An 11497-nucleotide genomic window follows, 5' to 3' on the forward strand; every position below is an offset into this window, starting at 1 on the left:
TATCAAGCAATATTTACTTATTTTTTCAGATAGGGTACACATGTTTTTAAGTTGGTTACACTTGATTTTCAAATGCATTTAATTTATATTCCAAGTTTCCTAATATAGCCTATTTATTATAAAGTGTACTCAAGTGTTTCAAAAGAAATTCTAAATATTTATTCATATTACAATGTTACAAATTCATTAAACATTTCAACAGCAAAACAGAAAAACAAAAACACCTACTAGGAGACTAAAACACAAATGGGAGTACAAAGAAACAGGTTTGGTATCAGTACCTATTAATTCACCATGAACTAGTTACATTTGGTCTTAATGTTAAATATTAAAAGTTTAGAAAATAGTACCTGTGAAGTTTACATTGTTGCAGCAACATCACAAAAATGTTAAAACAAAAAATGACAGCAGCAAAGACAAATGTATTTTGCAAACTAAAGCGAAATTTGCAAAAATTGTTATCTACTTATTTAAGTCATTGCAGTATGCTGGGTTAAAATATACGCAAATTGGGTTAAAAATTTTCAGAATTCTTGGTCATCAAAATCACTTTACCACAACCACACAGTGAGAGAGAGGCAGGCAGACTACAATAACAATTTAAAAGGTAGAAATGTATTTTCTGTTTTGGTAAACATGTTTCCAGTCAGTAGAAATTAATTTAAATTTGCAGTTTGGGGTAATTAATATTTAAGACGTAGAACGCTTTGAAGCAAATGTCCACTGTGCCCCGCAATGCATTTTGTTGAAGTGCTTCACAGTGAATGACAACAAATGCTCGAAAGCACTGACTGTTTTCTCCAAGCATCGGTGTGTATGGAAAAATGGCATCTTTTGCACGGTGCAGGAAATCAGCCACTGGTACCAACCTGTAAAATCAGAAATGACTGTGAATCAATGCATTATCAATGCAACCAAGTTTAAAAGCTTTAAGTACACATCTTTAGGGGCAGTAAAATCTTTGCATCTGACACAGTTCTAATGACTTACTAGTGCTTCTTCTGAAGTATTTAATATGTTCAGTAACACTTCAATAACTTTGTATTTGTTAACATTAGTTGACTACATTAAAGGAATAGTTCACCCAAAAATGAAAATTTGCTGATAATTTACTCACCCTCAGGCCATCCAAGATGTATCTGAGTTTCTTTCTTCATAAAAACAGAATTTAAGACTTTTAGGATTTCATTTCAGGCCTCCTCCTCTAAACAATGCAAGTGAATGTACTGTATTTTTTTGACGGTCAAAAATGCATATTTAGGGTGCATCAAAATAATCCACACGACTCCAGTCGACAAATAAAGTTCTTCTGAACCCAAACAATTGATTATTTTTAGAAACAAAACAATACTTATATACTTTTTAACTACAAATGTTCACTTCCATACATCTGTGACATGCTCATGAGAGGGATAATGTAAGCTCGTTGATAAGGTCACGCATGGAGGAGGCGGCAGGAAGTGCGTCTTGGATGGCCTGAGGGTGAGTAAATTATCAGCAAATTTTCATTTTTGGGTGAACTATTCCTTTAAAGCAGGAATGAACAATATTTTGGATTAATGTAAATTTATGAAATGCATTAATGTGAACACACAGTGGTTAAAATATTTCACCCAAAAAAATTATAATTCTCTCGTCATTTATACAGCGTGTGTACATGAGTAGTGTACATATACAGTGCTCTGCAGATGGGTCAAGGGCAAGAAATGCATTTACTAATGTTAACAAATAGGCCTAGAACCTTATTTTAGTGTTACTGTATTTCCTTCTGAAGGCTTCCCTAAAGGCCCTGGCATACTCACTGAGAAGTTGTTTTTTAATCTTCGCTCCGAGCCAAAAAGAGTTTGAAACAGCTGAACAATGGCATACTGTTTGCAACACATACAACACATTTTTTAGGATATTGCTAGATCTAAGGGCAGTTTTGATGGTGGGGCATCATGCAAGGGTATGTGTACATGCAAATGTGTATTTAATTCTATGATTTTAGAAATGTCTGTTAACTTACAGGCTGCATGTCAATGAAGGCTTTCTTGGTTCCTGTGAAGCTTGGTCCAAACATATTCCTTCCAATCATGTACACTACTGGTCAAAGGTTTTGAAACACTTATTATAATTTCCACCCCCCCCACACACACACACATTTTAGAATAATAGTAAAGTCATCGCAACTATGGAATAATAGAAATGGAAATTATGCTGTGACTAAACAAAATCCAAAATAAATCAAAACTTTGTTATATTTTAGCATCTTCAAAGTAGTCACCCTTTGCCTAGAATCTGCAGACATGTACTCTTGACATTTTCTCAACCAACTTCTTGAGGTATCACCCTGGGATGCTTTTTAAACAGTATTGGAGTAGTTCCCATCTATGTTGGGCACTTATTGGCTGCTTTTCTTTATTATTTGGTCCAAGTCATCAATGTCAAAAACTTTTTTTATGAAATAAATTAATATGGTGGAACAATTATATTTTTGTCTACAAAACTAATTTCAAACACTTAAGCATACTCTTTCGGATCAAATGATTTTTAAGATCAAAACTTTTGACCGGTAGTGTATCAATGTTGAGAGCACAATATGGACCAGAAAGGCGATGTCAACTTGTCTGTCTAAAATAAAACAAGAATGTACAATTGTTCAATGTAAACTAAAAAAGTTGAAGTCTTAAGAATATTTGACTGCTATGACATTTGGATGTGATGTGAAATTTATGTAAAGTTTATTAAAGGAATAGTCCACCCCAAAATGAAAATTTTATCATCACTTACTCTTAGTATGAATCCTACTCTTGGTGAATTATTTACTTTAACCTCATGCCGTACTAAACTTGTATGTTGTTATTTTTTCAATGAACCAAAAATTTAAAATGTTTTTAATGTTCTTCAAATTCCTTTTTTCCCATATGATGTCAGGACATAGTGACCAGCCTGTCTACCACCAAACAGACATAAAAGCAGTTTCTCCTTTGGTGTGTAATGGCATGAGTGCGACTAAGTAATGACAGAATTTTTAATTTGGGGTAAACTATTTCCTTTACGTAATTTAAATCGTTAAACCTGAATGACAGCACAGTCTTGCTGTTCTCATAAACAGATAATGTTCTTTGTCCCAAATACCTGCGGTCATAGTTTCCACATTGAAAAGCAGATGAAGAGCCACTGCTCTCTGTTGCCAAAGTGCAGGATCGTGTCCTTAAACACAGGCACCCAGTTCTCTTCGAGCTTTGAGGTGGAGTCAGGATTCAAAACGGAGACATCTTATCAAAGTAAAGAAAAAAAGACACTGTCAGATATTTGCAAAAACAACTCAAGGTTTTAGTAAGCATAGTTAAACCATGGTATTTGTGGTAAAACCAGAGCCACAAAATTAACCATGATTACTACAGTCAGTTACTACAATATTATTTTATTAAAACCATGGTTTACTAGAAGGATGCTGCAGTATTACTGTAGTGAAATCATTGTTAAAACAATAAATAAAAAGGTTGCTAAAGACAAGGATAGAACAGTTAATATTAATTAAGTGAAACACTGAAGAGCTAAAATAATTGTATGTAATCATCTTTGGATGAGCGGAATTATTGATTCCTGACCTTTGAATGCACAACACATGGTGGTGCGTTGGTCCATCGTCAAATATTGCTTATTTAACATTATAAAAACAGTTTAAAGAAGTACTTAGAGTTACAGGTCTCTCGCGGTTCAGCCTTCACGAATGTTTGAATTTTTTACGCGGCATTTCTTTATCATGCCCGCATCTGAAACACAGCATCACTCGGTTACAGGTATACAGACACTGATCAACCCAAGATGAAAACCTTGAAAATGTGTTGAGAAAACAAACAAAAGCGGAAAAACTTAAATCAAAACCGTCCAAGTTTTGAATTTAATGCACACCAGTGGTGTAACTGTCACTGCTCTTCGCGTCCGGATTAACACCTCAAATGTGCATTCATTTTCAGTAATTCTACAGTCATTTATTCCTTCATATCTTCAAAAATGACTAAATAAACAAATCAAATAACGAATTACATCTTCCAGTCTCCTCTCAATTTGGCGCTCTCTCTCACGCATGGCAGTCTTAAGATTTTAAATTATACGTAATGACGTACAACGTACATAGATTCTTTGACGTCTGCATTCCAAACCGTTAACACAAGAACATTATTAATCCAATGACAGAGAACAAACAAAACTATATCAATGAGTCCACAACTAAAGCTCCTTGGCTGAATTCATATAAAACTCAACCAAAATTATTTTGCTTACATACCTCAAGTGGCAGGTAATCATTGATTTATGGCAAGACTAGCATTAACAAATGTACTTACAATACATGGCTCATCATAAATGTATGAATCAGCTAATTTAACGAGCATTTTCCCTCAACATACCTTATGTAACAACATTAAATCATTCTTAAGTACATTTGTTCTTATCTAATTCAATTCTTACCCTCTTTTTTTCTGCTGTTTTGAATCCTCCGGGATGAGAACTTTGTTTTGATATAGGAAATGTAACCGAGCGTTCGTATAGGGTTCGCCTAAACACTTGTATATAATAAAATAAGAAACGGAGACAAGTTAAAGTTTGAACGTCTCCCGCATTTATTTGATGCACCATATTGCAAGCAACTCTCGACTGAACTGCCTGCCGCGTATTTAGCGCACACGTGTTTACAACCTGCCTACAGCAAGCCCCGAGGGAAACACACACACACACACACACATTGTGCACAGTCACTTAGCGTTACAACAATACACGAGTCTTTTACAGTAATAAGTGCAGCTTCATGTTAAAACTTTAAAATTACTTTAAAATTGCATGTATCTCATGGCAAAGTCTACTGTAGAGACGTGTTTCCAGCTGTTTAAACCAAATTGCATCATTCAAATTCAACAGTCAAGTCTTTTAAGTAAATGTAACTTAAATACTATATCGAAAATCTACACGCATATAAAGACTTGAAGATAATACATGCAATATTTAACCATTAAAATTGTTTGCAACTAATGATATTAAGTAGATTATTTAAAATATCAAAGTAAATTAACAAACATAGATTAATTTGTTGAAAATATTATCTTTTTTGTTGTTGTTACAATTACAACCCCACTGATTCATTTTTTTACAGTGAGCCTTTAACAGCCAAATAACAAAGGACACTTCATCTACGTGCACTTGTGCAGTCAATTCAGGATGGACTTCAAAGACACTATTTTAAGAGCGCTAGCGCTAAGCAGAGCGCTATGCGATAATTCATATGTGCAAAGTGGGCATGGCTATGAAGTTTAGGTATTTTTGTGCAAGCATGCATTAAGTTTAGGGGCAAGCGGGTTTGGCAAAATTCCCCTCATGGGGCTGCCATGTTAGGAACACATGACCAGCCATATAATCTCAGCCAGGCTGTTAAAGAGCACAACAGTGCCCACCCACTTTCAGCCATCTGGGTTCTGGAAGTATTTTTCAGACTCATTTTTTTCCATAGGATTTATATATTGTAAAATCCTTTATGAACAAGCCATAAACAAACCAACCAGCTCTGAGGTGAATCACAACATTACAACAATCACAATATTAAGCAAAAAAATGTTTGAATCTCAGAGTTTAGAAAAGACAAAGGTAAAAGGCTGTGTACTTAACGTCTTAAATGAGGGAATCAAATGAATCAGATAAAATGAAGTAATCAATTAACCTCTTAAACTCTGCAGGATTTTTGGGCTGCCGCGTGAATTTTTTCACACTCAAATTTAAAAGCTCCCTGTTCACACATACAGTGGACTAATTTCATAAAAATTGTCTCATTTTACAGAGAATCCCCTTAAGAAATGATTGCAATAATTAATAAATAACATTGTATGTGTTTAACATTTTATGATAATATATATTATTATTATTATTTTTATTTTTTTATTTTTTTTTTGCACATTTGTATGTCTAAAGTTTAAAAGCACACCATTTTAGTTCTGTGTCCTCAATTTTCAAGCAAAAAGTCTTGTTTTATTCCACTGGATGGCAGCAAGTACTAGAAAAAAGATTCCGCTATCACCTTCCATCACATTATACTGATCTGAAATGTAGGTGGTGCTCTAATGCATTTTAGCCCTCACCCATAGACAACAAGTCTTTTTTTTTTTTTTTTTTAAGTGCTGAGAGCTTCCACACTGTTTTGTTGCATATCTTGGCTTCTGTGTTGTCTAGAAGCCCAATCTAGGTGTCATTGGAAAGCAGAGAATCCCAGCTTTAAAACATTTAATCTTCTATAGATGAGAACCTATTTTGTTTCTCTTAATTTTTCTACCAGACTGCATATTTTGTTCTAAAAAAAAATTGACACAACATTGGATTATTCACCCAAGCAAGCTAACAAACAAGTAAACAAGTAATTTCTTTAACTCATTTTAAATCTAACAACCAAAGGTATGATTTGATAAAATCTTTGCAAAGAAAAGAGACGTTTGCATTTTATGCTTTACTGAAATAAATGTGCACTTTGTGATATCTTTTAAAATAATTAAAACTGTGGTATTATGCCAACAAAATAAATACAGTCACCTTCCTGAGAATGAGAGCTTTCATTTGATATGTGACTAGTCTATTAAAGTGTTATGTGAAGGTCTTTTATATTCATTAAACAAAATTCTACAACATAACCTCCAAGTGGGACCAATTTGCGACACAAATGTTTTCAGGCTTGAATTTTTTATTTTTTTTATTTTTTATTTTATTTTATGTAACTAAATGCAAAAGCTTTCAAATGATACCACATATGGATCCAGAGACTTTAGGGTTTTAAGTGTTAAAACGGCTTGCCATATAGCGCCTCCCCACGACTTTAAGAGGATAAGGAACTATGTCAATTTATAAACTATTTTAAGTTGTTGATTATAAGTATAAATATATATTTGATGTTTACTGCCAATTTTTATGATATATACAGTAAGTAATTTGAAGGTGAAGGGAGATAGTAGGCCTACATCATAGGAGAGTGGGCGGTCACTCGTTTGGCATGCTTAGTTGCAAGCGGTTCTCTAATTGGTGAATCTGCTCTAATTGGTGTCCCGCCCCCTAAAGCCCACAGGTAGAGGTCTAGGCGAATTTGTAGTCCTGCTACTGTAAAATTCTGTCCTGCTCCTGCATCAGGCTTTTTCTTTTCCAATTCCTACCCATAAGAAAAATAAGGAAAAAAAAAAAGAAGAAAATATTTATTTTTATTATTTATTTTTTTTGCTCAGACATTATGCCTCAGAGTGGTACTTTCCGCAGCATGAGCACAAGGAAGAATTTGTATGAATTAGCCACCACCTGTTAATCTTTTTTTTTTCTTTTTTGCTCTTGTGCAATAGATGTATAGAATAACATTCTGTACCTTAAAAACATCAAATAAATTTGACTAACTTTTATTTAATTTTTTAGATATTTATATTTTGTGGGACTCCACACACACATCAGTGTTTTCCGGCCCGTACCCACATTCAGCAATGAAAACTTGTCCCGCACCGCACTCTGTTGCGCTGGGTCTCGCGAGAGTGCAGGCCTCTACCTCAGAGCTCATGGTAGGTCTGTATTTAAAGATTTATAAGTTATGGCTCAAATTCAATTCGTCTATGGAAACCAGACTGTAGCGCTCTGTTGGACACTTTGGCACATGGATTAAAATCATGACTAACAGTAAAGTGAATTTCTACAATGTCATTTATAATTTAAGCTGGCTGCATCCATGCTCCAGGTGTCCAAGTAAAGGATAACTTACAGTCAGCCTGTATTCACGATTATCGGTATTCACAAAGTATGTAACTGATTTTCTTGTTGCTGTTCTGCTGCAGTCCATTATGCACCGCTGTCTAATTGTCATGAAGTTGTTGCAGGTATAATATCATGGTTTTAATAAAGTTTAATTTTTAGCATGTTCAGTAGTCTAACACCGCTCATCAGTGTCATTTAAGATAGCTAATCAAATCAATGAAGGCGGGACTAAAGTTCAAGAAGCTAAGTGGGAACCTCATGGATTATTCCAGTGCAACGCATCATCAAGCAGTTCACTTTAAGTGTTAGTGCCATGTAAGATGTAAGTTTCTAACTAAACATGCAATGTTTGTCCACTGTTTTATGATTGAAATTTACCGACCTAACTTAACAAGGGTGCAAACTATTCACCATTTTGCGAAATTTGCCATTTTGCATTGAAAATATGTCCTGTAGCCTACAGTTCGTGATTCGTATGCCATTCATAATTGTGAATGTGAAAAGCTATTAAAAGCTTTTAATTGATGGTCTTTGTAAACATGCACTAGATGGATGTCTTTGATCATTCTGATGCATTTCCGGCAATGTCACATTTTAAGAGCGGAGCAAGTTCATCATCTTTAAAATGCATCTTTCCAATTAAATTTTTTTATTGATTCATAGATATATGACAAAGAAAAACACAACATATATACATTGAATCAACATTTAACCCCCACTAATAACCCTCCCCAATCACCAACCCCACCCTGACCCCCAACGAACACCCCTGTGGTCACATATAATAATACACACACACAAAAAACAAAGAAAATATAAACATATATAATTAAAACTAAACATCTCTCTCCACAGCCCCTCCCCGAAAGTCCCCCAGAAATGCTAAATAATTTCCTATCAAACAAACCCCAGAACTCCTTGAAAGCTGCCACCTCCCCCATCTCCACACACCACTCCGGAAATGAGGTTGCTCCATCCGACTTCCATCCCCTTAAAATAAACTGCCTACCAATCATAACACTGGTAGGAACCCAATTTTTTATGCGTTTATCCCCCATATTGATGACCACCCATTGCCCAAAATACAGAGTACATCAGATATAAAACTCTGAACTTTCAACCAAAATTCTTGGATCTTAACACACCACCAAAAAACATAGGTTGTGTCTCCATCTTCTGATTTGCATCACCAGCAGGTGGGTGTGTCTTTAAGACCAAGCCTATACAATCTAGAGGGGGTCCAATAGAATCTATGTAAAATCTTGAATTGCATAAGGTGCACCCTTGCATCTCTAGATGCAGACTTGATGTTTTTTAGAATCCTAGCCCACACTCCCTCCTCCAATACCAAGTTTAAATCTCTCCCATAATCTCTTGATAGAAGTTAAAGCTCCGTCCCCCAAACTCTGAATTAGCAGGGAGTAATACACTGATGCCTCATGACCTTTTCCAAAAGCAGTAATCACCTCTCCCAAAGTATCTGCCACTTTAGGGGTGTGTGTGCTACTCCTAAAAACAATACAGAGCAGGTGGCGCAGCTGTAAATACCTTTAAATTTGAGATCTGGGAATCCCAAAATGATGAACCAAATTCTCAAAAGATCTCAACACTCCACTCTCATACAGGTCACTGAGTGTAGTAACCCCCCTCACAATCCACTCTGACCAATAGAAAGGGGACTTATTAATACGTAATTTATGCTTGAGGCAACATTTGGTAACACTTTATTTTGATGGTCCCAAGTAGATATTTAACTGACTATAAGTGACTTATCAACTGGCTTGCTATAGCTAGTAAACAGTGTTTCAACAAACATTCAGTAGACTTTCAGTAGCCTGTATATAGAGCTCTATTAATGACTACTTACATTATTGTTGAGAACATCAGTTCATTAAAAGGTCATTAATGAAGATCTATATACAGGCTACTGAATGTCTACTGAATGTTTGTTGAAACACTGTTTACTAGCTATCGCAAGTCAGTCGATAAGCTGTTATTTTGCTGCTGTTATACAGGCTATTGATAGTCTACTGAATGTTTGTTGAAACACTGTTTACTAGCTATAGCAAGCCAGTTGATAAGTCACTTATAGTCTGTTAAATATCTACTTGGGACCATCAAAATAAAGTGTTAACCAACATTTAAATAAATGTCCGAATTAAACACTCTGGACATTTTTGTCCAAACCATGTGCAAATGCGAAATAACGGGGTGTGACTTAACTTCTCCGGTTAGTTTGATAGAAAGGCTTTGCAATGGTGAAATAGGGGCAAGGATGTCCTGTTCAATACGAAACCAGGTCAGGGCTCTCTCAGGTGGAAGCGACCAATGAGTCAAATGTCTGAGACCAGATGCATAATAATAAAACAAAATCTTGGGTAGGCCTAGCCCACCTTTGTCAATCGGCATATGTAACTTGTTGAAATGTAACCTGGGACGTTTACCATTCCAAATAAAGGACTTCGCTATGCTATCAAATTGCTTGAAATAAGAGAGGGGGACATCTACATAGAGAGATTGTAGCAGGTAGCTGAATTTTGGAATTCATTTTAATAAAATTAACCTTCCCAATCATAGATAAATGTAATGAAGCCCACCTACTTACATCACTCGAAAACCTTTTTATTAAAGGGTCGAAATTAACTCTATCACACTAATTAGCTGGGAATAAAATGGCCAAATACTTAATGCCCTGTTTGGGCCACCTGGAAGGTGCCCGGCTGAAAATCCGTTACTGGGAAGTACGCGGTCAGAGCCAAATCTTCAGATTTTGACACTGTAACCTGAGAATTTAGAAAAGGAATTAATAATTCTGTGGAAACAAGGCATAGATCTAATGGGGTCAGAGACGAATAATAAAATATCATCTGCGTAAAGCAAAAGCTTATGCGCCACACCTCCCGCCATTACCCCTGGAAAATCATCCTCCTTTCTTATTGCGGCTGCTAATGGTTCCAGGGCAAGACAGAACAATAATGGGGAAAGAGGGCAACCCTGCCGGGTGCCCCTATCCAGAGTAAAATAATCTGAAATTAATACATTTGTTTGCACCGCCGCTACCGGGTGTCTATAAAATAACTTAATCCGTTCAATAAAAGTATTCCCGAACCCGTACACTTCCAAAATCTTAAAAAGATAATCCCATTCTACCATATCAAAAGCCTTTTCGGTGTCAAGTGAGATGGCAGTGACCGGAGTCTGATCATTCGCCACTGACCACATAATATTGATGAAACACCTAATGTTATCAGAAGAGCGGGGTCACATGACACAATGCAAGAAGCAGACGTGTGAGCGACGAGCTCTGCGCACTTTGCTACATTTTTTATTATTTTCATGTTATAATCTGGTGAAATTTGATACACCCAGTTACACATTTGCTCTTTGAGGCAAAACATGGCAAAGAAGTCAAAATCCTTGGGCTCTGGAGACATTAAAAGACACTTACGTGTTTAGGATGAAAGCCCCGACAGGCCTACAGACCGGGGACTCGTTTTTGATGGCGCGGCAGGAGAGGAGATCCAGCGTCAATTGTCCAACATGTCGGTGATGTTGACAAAGGTTCTTCCTGACTTGGAGGATCTCGCTGTGATACGTCGATCGATTACGGCGATGGAAATAAAATTCTCTGAGATAGTTACAAGTGTGACTGATGTTGAGAGACGAATCGATTTTCTGGAATCTTCGGAGAGGGAATTAACTGCTAATCTGCCCGCGACCAAAGTTGATTTGGAACATCTCCTTGAAA

At 36.0% G+C, this 11497-nt stretch overlaps 1 long non-coding RNA gene across 1 annotated transcript; it reads right to left on the reverse strand.

Annotated features, from left to right (window-relative positions):
• Positions 1 to 36: 36 nt before the first annotated feature.
• On the reverse strand, positions 37 to 4644 carry LOC127427989 (uncharacterized). The gene is made up of 4 exons (XR_007895009.1): positions 4459 to 4644; positions 3121 to 3260; positions 2009 to 2613; positions 37 to 869 (listed from the first exon to the last, which is right to left on the reverse strand). It is a non-coding gene; the product is annotated as an uncharacterized LOC127427989 (long non-coding RNA).
• Between the last annotated feature and the right edge of the window lie 6853 nt (positions 4645 to 11497).

Source organism: Myxocyprinus asiaticus, chromosome 37, assembly GCF_019703515.2.
Source record: "Myxocyprinus asiaticus isolate MX2 ecotype Aquarium Trade chromosome 37, UBuf_Myxa_2, whole genome shotgun sequence".
In the NCBI taxonomy this organism is placed as follows: Eukaryota; Metazoa; Chordata; class Actinopteri; order Cypriniformes; family Catostomidae; genus Myxocyprinus; species Myxocyprinus asiaticus.